The 13,728-nt window shown below is 43.7% G+C and overlaps 1 long non-coding RNA gene across 1 annotated transcript; it reads left to right on the top strand.

Annotated features, from left to right (window-relative positions):
- The first annotated feature begins 8,131 nt into the window (after positions 1-8,131).
- On the top strand, positions 8,132-9,291 carry LOC128321995 (uncharacterized). Its single transcript, XR_008305462.1, has 2 exons — positions 8,132-8,770; positions 8,888-9,291. It is a non-coding gene; the product is annotated as an uncharacterized LOC128321995 (long non-coding RNA).
- The last annotated feature ends 4,437 nt before the right edge of the window (positions 9,292-13,728 follow it).

Raw genomic sequence — 13,728 nt, 5'->3', positions numbered from 1 at the left:
CTTTTAAAAGGTAGGTCACAAAGCTGTATAGGCATGCTGGGGGCAGCAGGAGGTTGTCTCTCACTAATGTCACAGAGAATATCCGGTTGGAAGACGTGTGTGTATTTCACAGTTCCGCAACCATACAGCATAAGTTTAGAAATGGACTGGATACCTAGCTACATAATTCAGCAACCACGTTTCCAGCCTCTAAGGCCGTGAGCATAGGCTTGAAAGCATATGGGCCATGCCTAGTGAAATCTCAGAAACCAGAGCATGGAATGAGCAGGATTATTAGTGGTAATGGGATGGTTCATTCAGTGTCCTGCTCTTTTGTCTGCCCTCCAAAGAGCTGGAGGGCAGAAATTCACATATCATTTCCATTACTTTTCGGACCTCATTGGGTGCCAAAGATAGTGCATGGGCTCCATTGCAAACTAGTGCAAAAATTAGAATCCCCTTTCCTTTCCCTTTCCCGCAGTGCAAGCCTATAGTAAGTCAGCTCTGGTGAGTGAATGAGGAAAACCTGCCTGGGCATCTTTAATGTGAATGACTCCCTTGGTGTTTTGATGACACATTTAGGCCTGACTGGCATTTTTCCTGGGAAGTGTAAATGTGATAAGATGAGAAGAAGGAATATCCTGCTGCAAGGTTTAATGTTTTCCAGGAGGGGGCAGACCTGCACTAGGAATGTGTCTGCTTCTGTGGTGAAATTCCATCTTTCAGTGCACTATACTGAACTGAGCACAGAGACCGCAGAGCAGTGCACACAAGACATGCATGTCCTGCTCAGGCAGCTGTAAGGCATGAAAGCATGTCTAAGTGCCAGGATGGCAGAATCTGTGGGAGAGTTCAGATGACCAACTGCAAGTAAGTAGGAAGGAACTGGAGGTTCCTGGCGAGTGTCCACTCCAGGCACGAGCTGGTACTTCCACCCCTTTCTGTGTCATCCAAACCCAAAAATGGCAGGTGTCCACCACCTGACATTCTCCACCCAGCTTCATCTCTTGGTTACAACTGTCAGGCAAATGATGGGCAGCAGAGAGAACCCAGCATTCTCCAGCTAACATTTCCAGATTTGGATGACAGAAAAGGGGAAGAATGACCTACTTGCACCAGGAGGTTTTCCAATCAGCGATTTACTCCTGCTTCAATATGCATAGAGTAGGGGGGAGTTCATACAAGGGAGGGATTTACAGTTGCTTCAATATGGTAACAGCAAAATGTAGTCCATACAAAATGTAGTCCATACAGCCAACACCTTATCTGATGTTATTGTGATTTCAGCTTAATCATTTACAAAATCATTAAAAATCAAAACATTGACTGATTAACTTGAAATTAAATACACAGAGTCTTGCCATCTTCCACTACCTGTGTGCCAATTTTCAGAATTCCCTGCCCAGAAATTACTGTGTTCTGAATTTTTAGTTCTCTTCATCCCATGGACAGCTCGATTTGTTTGGTTTGAGAAGGTGCTCATGCGGAACTGTGCTAATTCCAAAGCATTTCTGATTTGTTCTTTTTCTTTTACAATAGCAGGGGTTTCCAAGAGCACAAAAACAATTTTTTTTTAAAGTAGGGAAATTCTTGAGAGATACACATGCACAGAACCTGGTGCCTGGGCTTCCCACCCCTCTTTGTGAGAGCCTCAAAGTTGAAGCAGGACCTAATGGCAGTAGATGGACTATGGAACATTGGGTTGTACTCCCATGCAGATGGACTTGCACAAGCACATTGGGGGTGGGGGCGGATTTTAAAAAATAAAATTTCAAAAAAATAACCAGAAACCATGCATGTGCACTCACTCGTTCCTTGCCTACCTGGGCACAGGTAAATGCATCAGTAGTAAGCAGGAGGCAAAGCACCCTTGCCTTCTCTACAATCATATTGGCTAGAAATTAATGGAATGGGTGGGGAGAAGCCTGAACAAGCCTGTGCTTTTTAATATCTACATGAATTGTAGATATGGGGAGATCATCACAAGATTGGGAGAGATCATCACTGGGAGAGATCATCAGGAGATTTGGTGCAGTGTGTAACCTTCTCTTACCCCCTGCCACCTGAGCAAAGAGATACCTTTTAAAGTGGTGATTCTCTTATTGGGGGGAGAGCAACTGGCTCTATCCAACTGCAGCAGAGCATCCCTCCAGTGGCTGTTGCTGATATTTGTCTTGTGTTTCTTTTTGGATCGCGAGCCCTTTGGGGTTATTTATGTATTGTTTATTTTTCTGTGTAAACTGCTTTGAGAACTTTGGTTGATGAGCAGTATATAAATATTCACTGTAGTAGTAGTAGTAGTAGTAGTAGTAGTAGCCTCCTTAAATGCCTGCCTGGAGGCAGTGATGGGCTGGATGAGGGATAACAAACTGAGACTAAATCCAAATAAGACAGAAGTAACCTCCAGACATGACTACTGCAATGCACTCTATGTGGGGCTGCCTTTGTATGTAGTCTAGAAATCAGTTGGTACAGAATGTGGCCGCCATGTTAGTCTCTCTGGGTCATCACGAAGAGACCATATTACTCCTATATTAAAAGAACTACACTGAATACCAATAGATTTCTAGGCAAAATACAAGGTGCTGGTTATAAAGCCCTAAACAGCTTAGGCCCAAGGTATTTAAGAGAACGACCTTTTCCCTAGGAGACCCATTGCCCATTGAGATAATCCAGAGAGGTTCGTCTGCTGGAATGTACTCCCTGCCACCCCATCCCTGACAGCTTTTAAAAAGTCTTTGAGGCAGGTCTCATAATCCAAAAGACCCACACGAGCAGGGCAGCAGCCCTGGGCGGCCAGATTGGTCACCCACACGACTGGGAGGAGTGCGAGTGCACAGGGCATACTGGAGAGACCACCGACTGGGGGTCTCCTCATGAGTAGCCGCAGTGCGGAGCCACGCTGCAGCTACTCATGATTTTAAAAACCTGCGAGCCCAGTGGTTCTAGAGCGGGTAACCCGCGCAAGTATCCCTGCCCCCAAACCAGGTTTGCAGAGTGAGTGCTCCACAAACCTGGTTTTCCAGATCATGAGTAGCTGCGGCGCGGCTTCGTGCTACACCTACTCATGAGGAGACCCATGGAGGGGAGGCGAAAAGCTGCCTCCCAGCTCCAGGGTTCTCGCCAGCATGCCCTGTGTGCTTGCGCAGGGCATGCTGGAGCTTGCGGGGGCCAATTGGCCCCGACTCCCCCCAGCCCTCACCGGCTCCGTCTCAGAGCCGGCAATCGTGTGGGCAGCCGATGCAGCCTCCCAGGGCTCCCTCCCCGCTCCTGAGCGGGGAAAGCGGGCTTAGCCCACTCTTCCTGCTCACTGCCACACACTGGGTCTCATGGACCGTGAGACCCGGTCCTGTGTCTTTTTTATAATCTTGTCTTTAAATTTTATTGTGAGCCGCCTTGGGATTTTCTTAATGAAAGGCGGGGTATAAATTTAACAATAAATAAAAATAAATCAATGGATTTGATATGGCACAGTAATGCTTTGTGAGAATAATTTGACTCATCCCAGAAAGGTATGAGCTCACAGTTCCCCACTTTTTGGATCAACCATGTTTCAAAGGAATTGAGGGTCAGTTGTGATCATAATTGTTTCTTATAACATGTCAGAAGGAACATTCACACTTGATGTCCTCAGCTGAATCTACCCTCAGCCAGGTAGCAACAGCAGGGATATAGTCTGCTTCACTACAACCAAATGATTGTCTTAAATGATGCATTCCCATTAAAAATACAAAACATTCTAATCCTTATAGCATCTTTACTCCAGTAAGCAATACTCTCATGTAAATCTCCACTTCTGTAACACCATCCCCATCTTTGCTTCCTCAAATCAGTGACAGTAACTGTTTTTATCCGGATTGTTTTTAAATATTGGGAATGGGGTGAAGTAGATAATCCAAAAATGACACCAATATGTGGAGTTTTATGAAGGAGATTTGTGAATACAGGTGGCCTTCACAACTCACTTAGAGGTCAGAGTAGGCTCTGGCAAACCAGGAAAACAGGCATGATTTTCAACAGAAGTTAGATGTCACCATCCAATTGAGGCCACAAGCACAAAGAGGAAAGCTTTGCAAAGCATCATGAGAACAAACAAGGTCAAGGAAGAATTCTTAGCATCCCAGCTGCAAATCATCCAGCATTGCCCCGCCTTCTCCATACAGTGGTTATTAAATACAAGAGATTGGTTTCTAAGTCTGCCTTTCCTGTCCTAAGCATCTTACAGGAATGTGAGAGATAAATGCAAGGTTATTTTTAACAGCCTAATCCAGATTCACTGCTCTGTTTGCTGCCTCTTTCCAAATCCCGAAGGGGCTGATCTGTCCGTGACAGATAAACAGAGAGCTTTTGATCAAGGTGGGAGATGGAGAGTAAGTTCCTTTCCCATTTAAGTCTGTGACAGAATCTTTGGGGACTTTGCTGAAGCAGCTTCTTGGATTTGCCCCAAATGTTTTGCACTGGGAGCCTAAGGAAATGAGGACTATCTCTCCAAACATGCATGTTTGTGCTAACATTATGCATACAGGCTTGCCTCTCAATCCTGATCCCCCTACCCCCGTTTTCTCCTCCTCCTCTTTCTACCCTCTATGGGCTGATCAGCTGCACCTACCCATTATTGTAGGGCATAGCCACAAGATGCAGGTCACTTGTTGTCATCCTTACAAGTGTTTGGGAGTTGGTAAAAGCCGGAATGGAACGAGCCAGAACTTGGGGTGTAGCTAGGGGAGAGGGGGCCTGTGTTCACCCCTCTCCCTGGTGGCCCTTTGGAATGAGGGAGATAATGAAGAAGCACAGGGAGGGGTGGGCAGGGGGGCCCTCAGGAGCTGGGGACCCCAAGTTCTTTGAACTCATCTGCTCAATTATAGCTACACCCCTGGCCAGAACAAACCCTTTAAAATCTAACTGGATTCCAAAATCAGTGGGATGTGTTAGCGACACTAGAGAACAATACTGTAGCACCAAAATATTTCAAATATTAAACTTATTAACCCCTCAAGGGCAAAAATGGAATGGAACAGTGCAAAATCCTGCAACAGCCAAGGGTATTTCACTTTTATTAACCTCTCCACAGCCAGAACAGTGTGGAAAAGCCCAGAATGATCCCCCTAACAACCAAACTGCATCCCCAAAACAGAGTTATGCACTGAGGACACAGACACTGGATAACAATAGTCTAGCACTGAAATATTTGCAATATTACAGTTTTATTAACCCTTTCCGTGACAAAAATGGACTGCAATGGTGCAACCACCTGAAACAGTCCAGAACAGCCCCCAGACTGTCAGACTGCATACCAAAAGCAGTGGAATGGGCTGCAGGCACTGGAGAAGAATATTGCAGCACCTAAATATTTCCAGTCTTGTACCCCTTCAGTGCTAGAAATTGACCGGAATGGCACAATGGCCTGAAACAGCCTGGAATGGCCCCCTAACTTTCAAGCTACATCCCCAAAACAGTGGAATGGGCTGCAGACACTGCAGAAGAGTATTGTAGCACTGAAATATTTCCAGTCCTGCACTTTTATGAACCCCTTCAGCGCAAAAAATGGACTGGAACAGCGCAGCAGCCTGAAACAGTCTGGAAGAGCACCCAACTGTCTTTCAACCCATTTCTTGATTCTTTGACTATATACTTTTATGAGATATGGATCTATTTCCAAATAAGAAATACATGCTTTGATATAGTTCAAAGATCTTTGGAAACATGAACCAAAAATATAACCAGAAAAGCAATGTCAGCAACTACATTTCCCCCCCTGAAAAAATTATTTACTCTTTGCATTTTTTTTTAAAAAGCATTTCTAATTCTCCTCTGTTAGCATCACTACTAAGTTCCATCATAATGGAGGCTGTGTAAAGGAAAAGAGTGTAGCCTTCTTCGAAGATTTTTTCCTTTGTCACTTATGTCAGTCACAACACTTTGGACATTTGTATATTCCACAAGGAAGTTCAGTTATCTGAAGACAGAACAGATGATATTAGTCCCGACCTTGGTAAAAGGAGAACTATTGTGTCCTTCTTTGGTTTCTTGCACAGTTTGCCCATTAAGCACAAGGACCAAGAAGACCTGCAATACTCTTCTACTGCCAAAGACAGGAATTTGATAGTAGAAATAGAGATAGAAGAACCCTTGAGGTGCATTTCTGGAATTGACTGTCTTGAAATGGGTTCTGACTTGCGGGCCATTCTAATGTTTTTGGGATGCAGCTTGACAGTTTGGGGGCCATTCTAGGCTGTTTCAGGCTGTTGTGGCAGTCTGCCCATTTTTGGCACTGAAGGGGTTCATAAAAGTGCAAGATTGGAAATATTTCAGTGCTACAGTATTCTTCTCCAGCGACTGCAACCCATTTCATTGGTTTGGGGATGCAGCTTGACAGTTAGGGGGCCGTTCCAGGCTGTTCCCAGCAGTTGCACTTTTCCATTCCCTTCTTGGCACTGAAGGGGTTAATAAAAATGCAAGACTGGAAACATTTTAGTGCTGCAATACTCTTCTCCAGTGCCTGCAGTCCATTCCACTGTTTTGGGGATGCAGCTTGACAGTTTGGGGGCCATTCCAGGCTGTTTCAGGTAGTTGAGCCATTCTGGTTTCATTTTTGGCACCGAAGGAGTTCATAGAAGTGCAAGACTGGAAATATTCAGTGCTACAAGAGTCTTCCGCAGAGTCTGCAGCCCATTCCACTATTTTGTGAATGCAGCTTGAATGTCAGGGGGCCGTTCTGTGCTGTTTCAAACTGTTCTGCCATTCTGGCTCTGAAGGGGTTAATAAATGTGCACTAGCCCAAGCTTTTGCACAGTGGTCCAAGCTGTTCATGTCCATTTTTAGCTCTGAAGGGGTTAATAAAAGTGTAATATTGGGAATATTTCAGTGCTAAAATATTGTTCTCCAGTGTCTTGAACACATCCCTCTGTTTTGGAGATCCAGTTTGATTTTTAAGGGTCATTACACCCCATTCTGGCTTGTTCTAGTTTTTACCCAGAGCCAAAGGTTGTGTTTCTTGCCATGCATATAAATCAAAGGAGGCAAAGCTACAGCTCTTCTAGTTCCATATCAAGTATCCTGAACAACAGGAAATAGCAGGAATTGATGATGTTAATTTATTAATGAGGTGCACATGCTATAAGCATTTATTACAAAGAGATTTTAACTGTCCCTATTTACCAGGGACAGTCCCTGCTTTCTGGAATCTGTGCTGGGTAAATCCGTGTCCCTGCTTTTGCCTCTTGGGGATGCCAAGGGCGTAGCTAGGGGAGAGGGGGCCCATGTTCATCCCTCTCTCTGGCAGCCCCCCAGAGTGAGGGAGATAATGAAGAAAATAGGGAGGGATGGAGCTGGAGGCCCGTGTTCTTTGAACCCTTTCACTCAATTATAGCTGCACCCCTGGAGGATGTCTTGCTCATTTCCCCCCATGTGAATTTAGCAATTCACATGGGGGGAAATGAGCAAGGCATCCCCCAGGGGTGCAGCTATTAAGACCTCCTAAGTTGTCGTTTTTCAGGATTTAGCTCCCTCTTCAACATCTCTAGAAATTAAAACTTCAAGAGGGTGAGTAGATGCATCGTGTCTCTAGGCGCTGCGCGGTGCAGAGCCTATAGTGGGTGAAATCCAGTCTTATGAAAAGTGTAATAGTGAGTGGGGGCTTGAGCAGTAATCCTTGGTATGGGAATTGTTTCAAGTATCCTTATTTTCATCTGCTGTGTTGGCTTTGCTCATCTGCCTTGGTTATCTGGAATACTGTGCTATGCATGCACTTTATTACCTGCTTTCATTCTGTGATGTGCTTGTAGTCAGAGAGAATTGTATGCCTCACCTCCCAGGATGCTTGGTTACACCCCATACATACACATTCACAAGTGTGTCCCTGTTTTCATCTTGCAGGTATGATTACCTTCAACAAGCTGTATTAACACTTCACTTGACACTAGGTGACAGACTTTTAAAGAAGATTGGAAACCATTCTTACTGTACCTAAAGAACTATTTTCCTAATATTGATTTTTCAACAGGGTTTGAAATTTTGTAATATTAGCAGGTTGAGTAGACTAAACTCGAGTTTGGTAAGGTATAGGATATATGTTTTGAATTATTACAGCAAGGGTTAATTTAGTGATTATTACAGCAAGGGTTAAGTTAGTGATTCGCGCTGATTGGTGAGCTGGAAGTCAATTTTTGTTTAATGTTTGATGTAATGAGATTTTCAAGATATTGTTAAAATCAATAAAAATTTAAAGAAAGGAAAAAAAAGACACTAGGTGACAGACTGACAGCTGGGGTTTGGTCTCATGAGATAAAGCAGAGCTATACTGGGATTTTAAACATGGTTGTGTTTTTTTCCATAAGAACATAGGAAGCAGCCTTATACCAGTTCAGACACTTGGTCCATCTCGCTCTGTATAGTTTACCCTGACTGTTGCTAAACCAACAGGAGTCAATAATGAATACTACATTATTAAGGAAAGAGGCGTTCTTCATACACCTGTTTAAGACTTATATTGGAGGTCTTAATACCAATCAAGATCTTTCGTGTTTTTTGGGAGAACATTAGGAAAGAGAGGAATGCACACAGTTACTTTGGAATATCTATGGATGCTGTTATCATGAGTTTTACAGAATCAGGAGAGAAAGAAGAAGCTACCTGATTAATTTGGTAAAAGGATGCAGCTGTGGGTCATTAAAACTTAGCGTGCTTAATTGTGGATCAGTTTTAAAAGGAAGAGTGAGTGCAGAGATTCTAAGCATGTCTCCACAGGCGCATTAGTCTAAACACCGTGGTAAGATAAGGCCGGTAACAGAATGTAAGCATACATTGCTTATACTTAAAATGATGAGTGTTTAGAATTGGATCTGTATGTGGGAGAAACAGTATTTGGCAGGAAAGTTTCTATAATGTGATGCATTGTTTTCTTGTTTAGGTTTATCTGAAGAAGTAACAATTAGTTATGAAACAGATTAATATCCGGAAAATCTGTAATATTGCATATCGTTCACTGTACTGCACATGGATTTGGCTTTGAAAGCGTAAGATTAAATTACGCAGATTGTCTCCACTTGGAATATATGGAGAAGGAGACGTACCATCATATTACTGAATTAAGAAGAGAAACATCCTCCCCACTGGATTCCACGGGATTTGCACTTCTACTGTGAACTAATACAACTACAGGATAAGAACGGTTTATCCCTATATGGGAAGTTGTAACATACATCTGGGGGAATACTTCATATTATTATATATGTTTATGCACTTTGTCATATCCAGCGTGCAAGCCACTTTGGCTCTGATATGTTTATCAGATAAATTCATTGTGGAAGTTAAGTTGACGGTCTGAGTACTCCTCTTCAGATTGTTCTAGTCACGGTGGGTTGTTTGGTTATTTTAGTTTACTGGCAGTGACTCTCCAAGGTTTCAAGCAGGAGTCTCTCCCAGCTCTACCTGGAGAAACAAGGGAGTGATCCTGGGACCTTCTGCATGCAAGCAGATGTTCTACCACTGAACGACTGCCCCACCTCCTAAGGGGAATATCTTACAGCAGACAGCATTCACACAGAGTCATGCATACAGATGCAAACCAGGGCAGTCCCTGCTTAGCAAAGGGGACAATTCATACTCATTACCACAAGACCAACTCTCCTCCCCGAGAGGAGGCTAAAAACCCTTGGAGGATCAATTCACACTATAAGGTCTTTCACACGACCAGCCACAGCAGAGTAGGAGCAGGAAAACCCGGGTAGTGAGGTTCATGTGGAGTCCTGAGACCTGCTCCTGTCCTGCTGCTCCAGAGCAAGTCTACCCTGTTCTTGTACCTACCCTTTAACTAAGGTAAAAGGGGGAAAGCTCCATCTTACCGAGCCCTGATTGTGTGCATGGTCGGGACTTCTGCTGGAGCTCCCGGCAGCCAGACTTGCTCTTAACCACAAAGTGTTGCCTATAGAGAGGTCAGGAATCTGCGAGCTGCTTCATTGATGCGGACAGTCTCTCTGCTGCCCACACAATGCATTGTGGGTTGCTGGAGGACTTCGTCCTCCAGATCCCTATTGCAGTCAGCTCCGCCATACCGATTGTGTGGGTGCATGGCAGAGCGCAGGCAAGCCCCTACTTGTGTGGGGAAAGTCAGTTATACTCCTGCCTTCCCCCATCCCTCCCCGGTCACCAGGGGTTTCAATCATATGAACAACCTTTATCTCTACAGATGTACCCTAATTTGAAGTGATGTGGGGGTCTTCATTATAGGAAAACCTGGTATTTTCTCCCAGGAAGTTATACATTGCTCCGATACTACAGACTTATCTGGAGCAAGAGCATGATGAGGTAGCTAGTTTTTGAGGGTGCAAATTTAAATGCTCTGTTTATACTATAATTAAAGTGATTATCTTAAAGCCTAGATTGAAGGTAGTATAGAAGCAGGGTGGGCAAATCTGAATGGCAGTGACTGTGCCACAAATCATAATTTATCTACGGAATTAGGGGTTCTTTCTTTCTATCTAATTTGTATACCGTTCCAAACCTCCATCTCTGGGCAGTCAAGTTTCAGAACATAGGATTCTTCATGCAGAATACTAAAGCTCTGCTCTGCTGTAAATCACCTTTAATGACTTCTGCAAAGGAAACAGAAACAGAAACCCGAGCTGTGAACACTTTACTAGTATAGAGGTTGCCATAAGAGATCTTAGAACACTTTAATTGCCTTGGATTGACCCCCAAATTGCAGGTAGCTAACTGATGTTTAAAAAGAGAGTAGTCAATTGTCTGTGGTGATTGTGCTTCTTATTTGTAGAATTCCTGCCAGGTTTGCTATTGCACTGAGGCTGTCTTGACTTGAGGACAGAAAAGCACATGGCAGTGTCAACTGACTGCTGCTTCTCATCAACACTCCAAATGCATCTCTGCAGTTTTGACAAAAGTGACTTTGGAACAACTCCCCTGGACTGCCTCCATACCCAGAGCGTGGTGAAATTGTCAGCTTTTTTCCCCCTGGTGAAACTCCTCTACTTTTAACATGCAGAAATTCAACATGCAGTGGCATGCAGAAATTCAACAGGTGATACTTTGCCAGGCACAGAAATGGGAAAAAACCTGAGCTAGTGACTGAGTCATTTCTCAAGGTAAAACAAAATGGATGAAACTCACCAGATAGATTTTGGCATAGCTTAGAAGTGCTTATGAGCTTAAAAAAAATGATACAGCTCGGAGTCAGCACCATTCTCTGATTTATAACACCACCACCCATTCCAAACCTCCCCTTTTCATTCTGAACATGCAAAACCTTTTGCAGTTTGGAGTTATTTGGTCTTTAAGAAATCCAAACCTTTAGGATTATTTTTCTTTCTTGCCAAAGCCACTATGGCTTTAAAATCCCGGGCCGGTGAGAAGATTCTCAGAGCAGATTACCTCAGGGGCTTGCACCATTATTGGCCTTAAAAAGAAAAACATCCCTGTACATCTCAGGGGGTTAGGAACACCTTAAAATAGCCCTCTGTCATGCTAAGCTATTAAGTTACCTCAGAGTGAGTGATTTAAGCATACTTAAAATGCATTTGCAGGTGGGAAACACAAATCGTAATGCAAATGAAAAATGTGGCTTGGCTTGTTTGCATGAGTAATTTGAACCTCCTTTCCATCTTGCTGGTTAAAGGAGCTTTTCCCAGGGCCCCCAAAATTCCTAAAGTTGACCTTGCGTATCCCTCTTAGGGCAGGGGCAGCTCTCATCTATGGGCAAAGTGGGTAGCATTCATCTTAAATTTCTCAGTCAGCCGTGTTGTCTCTGCCCCCATTTTGTGTGCCTACTGACTCCACCTGTACAGATCTTTTCCTGTTTGTGTGCCCTCGTGTTTGGATCCTGCTGTGTTAGATACAAATCTACACGCTACTGTAGTCCTGTTAAGCATTATAAAGCAACTGATGTTTTCCATATTTCTCTGTATCTCTGCTGATGAGCATTTGAGATTTGTGTGATTGTGTGTGTGTTTATATTTTGATCCCACTCGTTAGCTGCAAATCTATACCTTGCCAGTTATTGCTAAGGCACCCGCCTAGTCCTGGCTCCACCTCCACAGTGCCCACAATTAGCTTCACCCTCACTACCTGTGGCTTGACCCATCACCTGCCCTGCCTAGTGTGCCCCCTACCCCATCCCAGGAACCACCAGCTGCCACTGCCTTAGAGCCAAAACTAGGAAGTTTCCTTATATTTAGTCAGGCCATTGGTAAAGGTAACTGTGCTGTCGAGTCGGTGTCGACTCCTGGCAACCACAGAGCCCTTTGGTTGTCTTTGGTAGAATACAGGAGGGGTTTACCATTGCCATCTCCTGTGATTGGTATAGCAATTCCTAGCATTCTCCACAGAATGCTTCTTCTGTGAAGAAGAATTCTTCCCAGCATTCTCCACAGTTTCGGACAGCAGTCTTTAGACTCTTTACCAGGCCTACCTAAGGACTGAACCTAGAACCTTCTGCATACAAACCATGCATTCTACTAGTAAGCTACAGCTCCTCCCTGCTGTGATTAGTCTCTTTGAACATCTTTTTCTTTCTGGCTCAGGACTGCAGCACCTGGGGTAGTGGGGTACAAACCTTCCCCTTCCCCCTGGGCCTGATTAACCCAGAGCTTTTAATCGGTAACATTATTTATTTTATTTAATATATTTTATACTGCCCAAAACATACGTCTCTGGGTGGTTTACAACAGAATAAAAACAGGAAGTAAAACATTAGTTAGAACAAAAACAATAAGTTTAAAACATTACAACAATTTAAAATTTTAAAACAATATTTTAAAACAGCATTAAAACCATTAAAACAATATTAATTAAAAGCCTGGGTGAACAGATGCATCTTGAACGCTTTAACTTATGTCTGTAAGTTTTCCACACAACAGTTTTGGGAAGGTGATTTAAGAAATGCAGCAGACAGGGTTAAACTCCTCCTCCCATGCCATAGTCACAATACAAATCCCCCCTGGTGGCTGCTTTTTGATAATAAAAAGAATCCAGTTTCAGAACTCCCACATTATATCTAATTTGGTCCTCTCTACCTACACCCACTTTACGTGACAAGGGGTTCTTTTCCATTTTCACTCCACACAGTGACCTCTCAGAAGATGAACATGTGCTCCTCTCCAGCCCTGGAATCTTCTGCTCTGGGCCCACTTTCTTATGACCTTCTCTTTTGACCTGTTATACATCCTCCTCCTCTTTATTTCTTTACCCAGCCTTGACCACAACTCTCCTTTCTTTTTGCCTTCTTCCCCCTTATCTTGAACTTATCTTCTAGTAGTTGGCTGAGCCTAGACGCATACCAGGCTCTTATCCACTGATCAGGGACTGTATGGCTGCAGCTTTAATACAAGCATTTGGGTTGTATTAGCATGTATTTCCTACATGGAACTGCTTTCCATAAAAACATTTTTCATGTTTCAAGTGGCACTTAGAAGCCAGATGTGAACATCTGGAAAGCAGCTTTCACTGACTAACAAAAGAAGACAGTCTGATGACAGGGGACAAGGAGCTTGAGCCTGTACAGAGTCGTACCTGGAGCCCTCTCCCAGCTGCCCAGAAGATTCAAATGATTAAGAAAATGTTAAGCAGAATCCAGCTCCATGGTCTAACTGTGTTTCTGGTAGCCAACCTGGAAATCACTCTGGTGACTTTCTAGTGGCAAAACAATTGAAACCATGATAGCAAAATGAGGTGAATTTAACATCTTTGCATGTATGCCTGGCTGCATGGTAGGAAGCACTGTGCAAGCAAAACTAAGAA

This window comes from Hemicordylus capensis, chromosome 4 (assembly GCF_027244095.1).
Source record: "Hemicordylus capensis ecotype Gifberg chromosome 4, rHemCap1.1.pri, whole genome shotgun sequence".
NCBI classification, from domain to species: Eukaryota; Metazoa; Chordata; class Lepidosauria; order Squamata; family Cordylidae; genus Hemicordylus; species Hemicordylus capensis.
The sequence above is the reverse complement of the archived record's forward strand: the minus strand, read 5'-3'. Positions and strand labels throughout refer to the sequence as shown.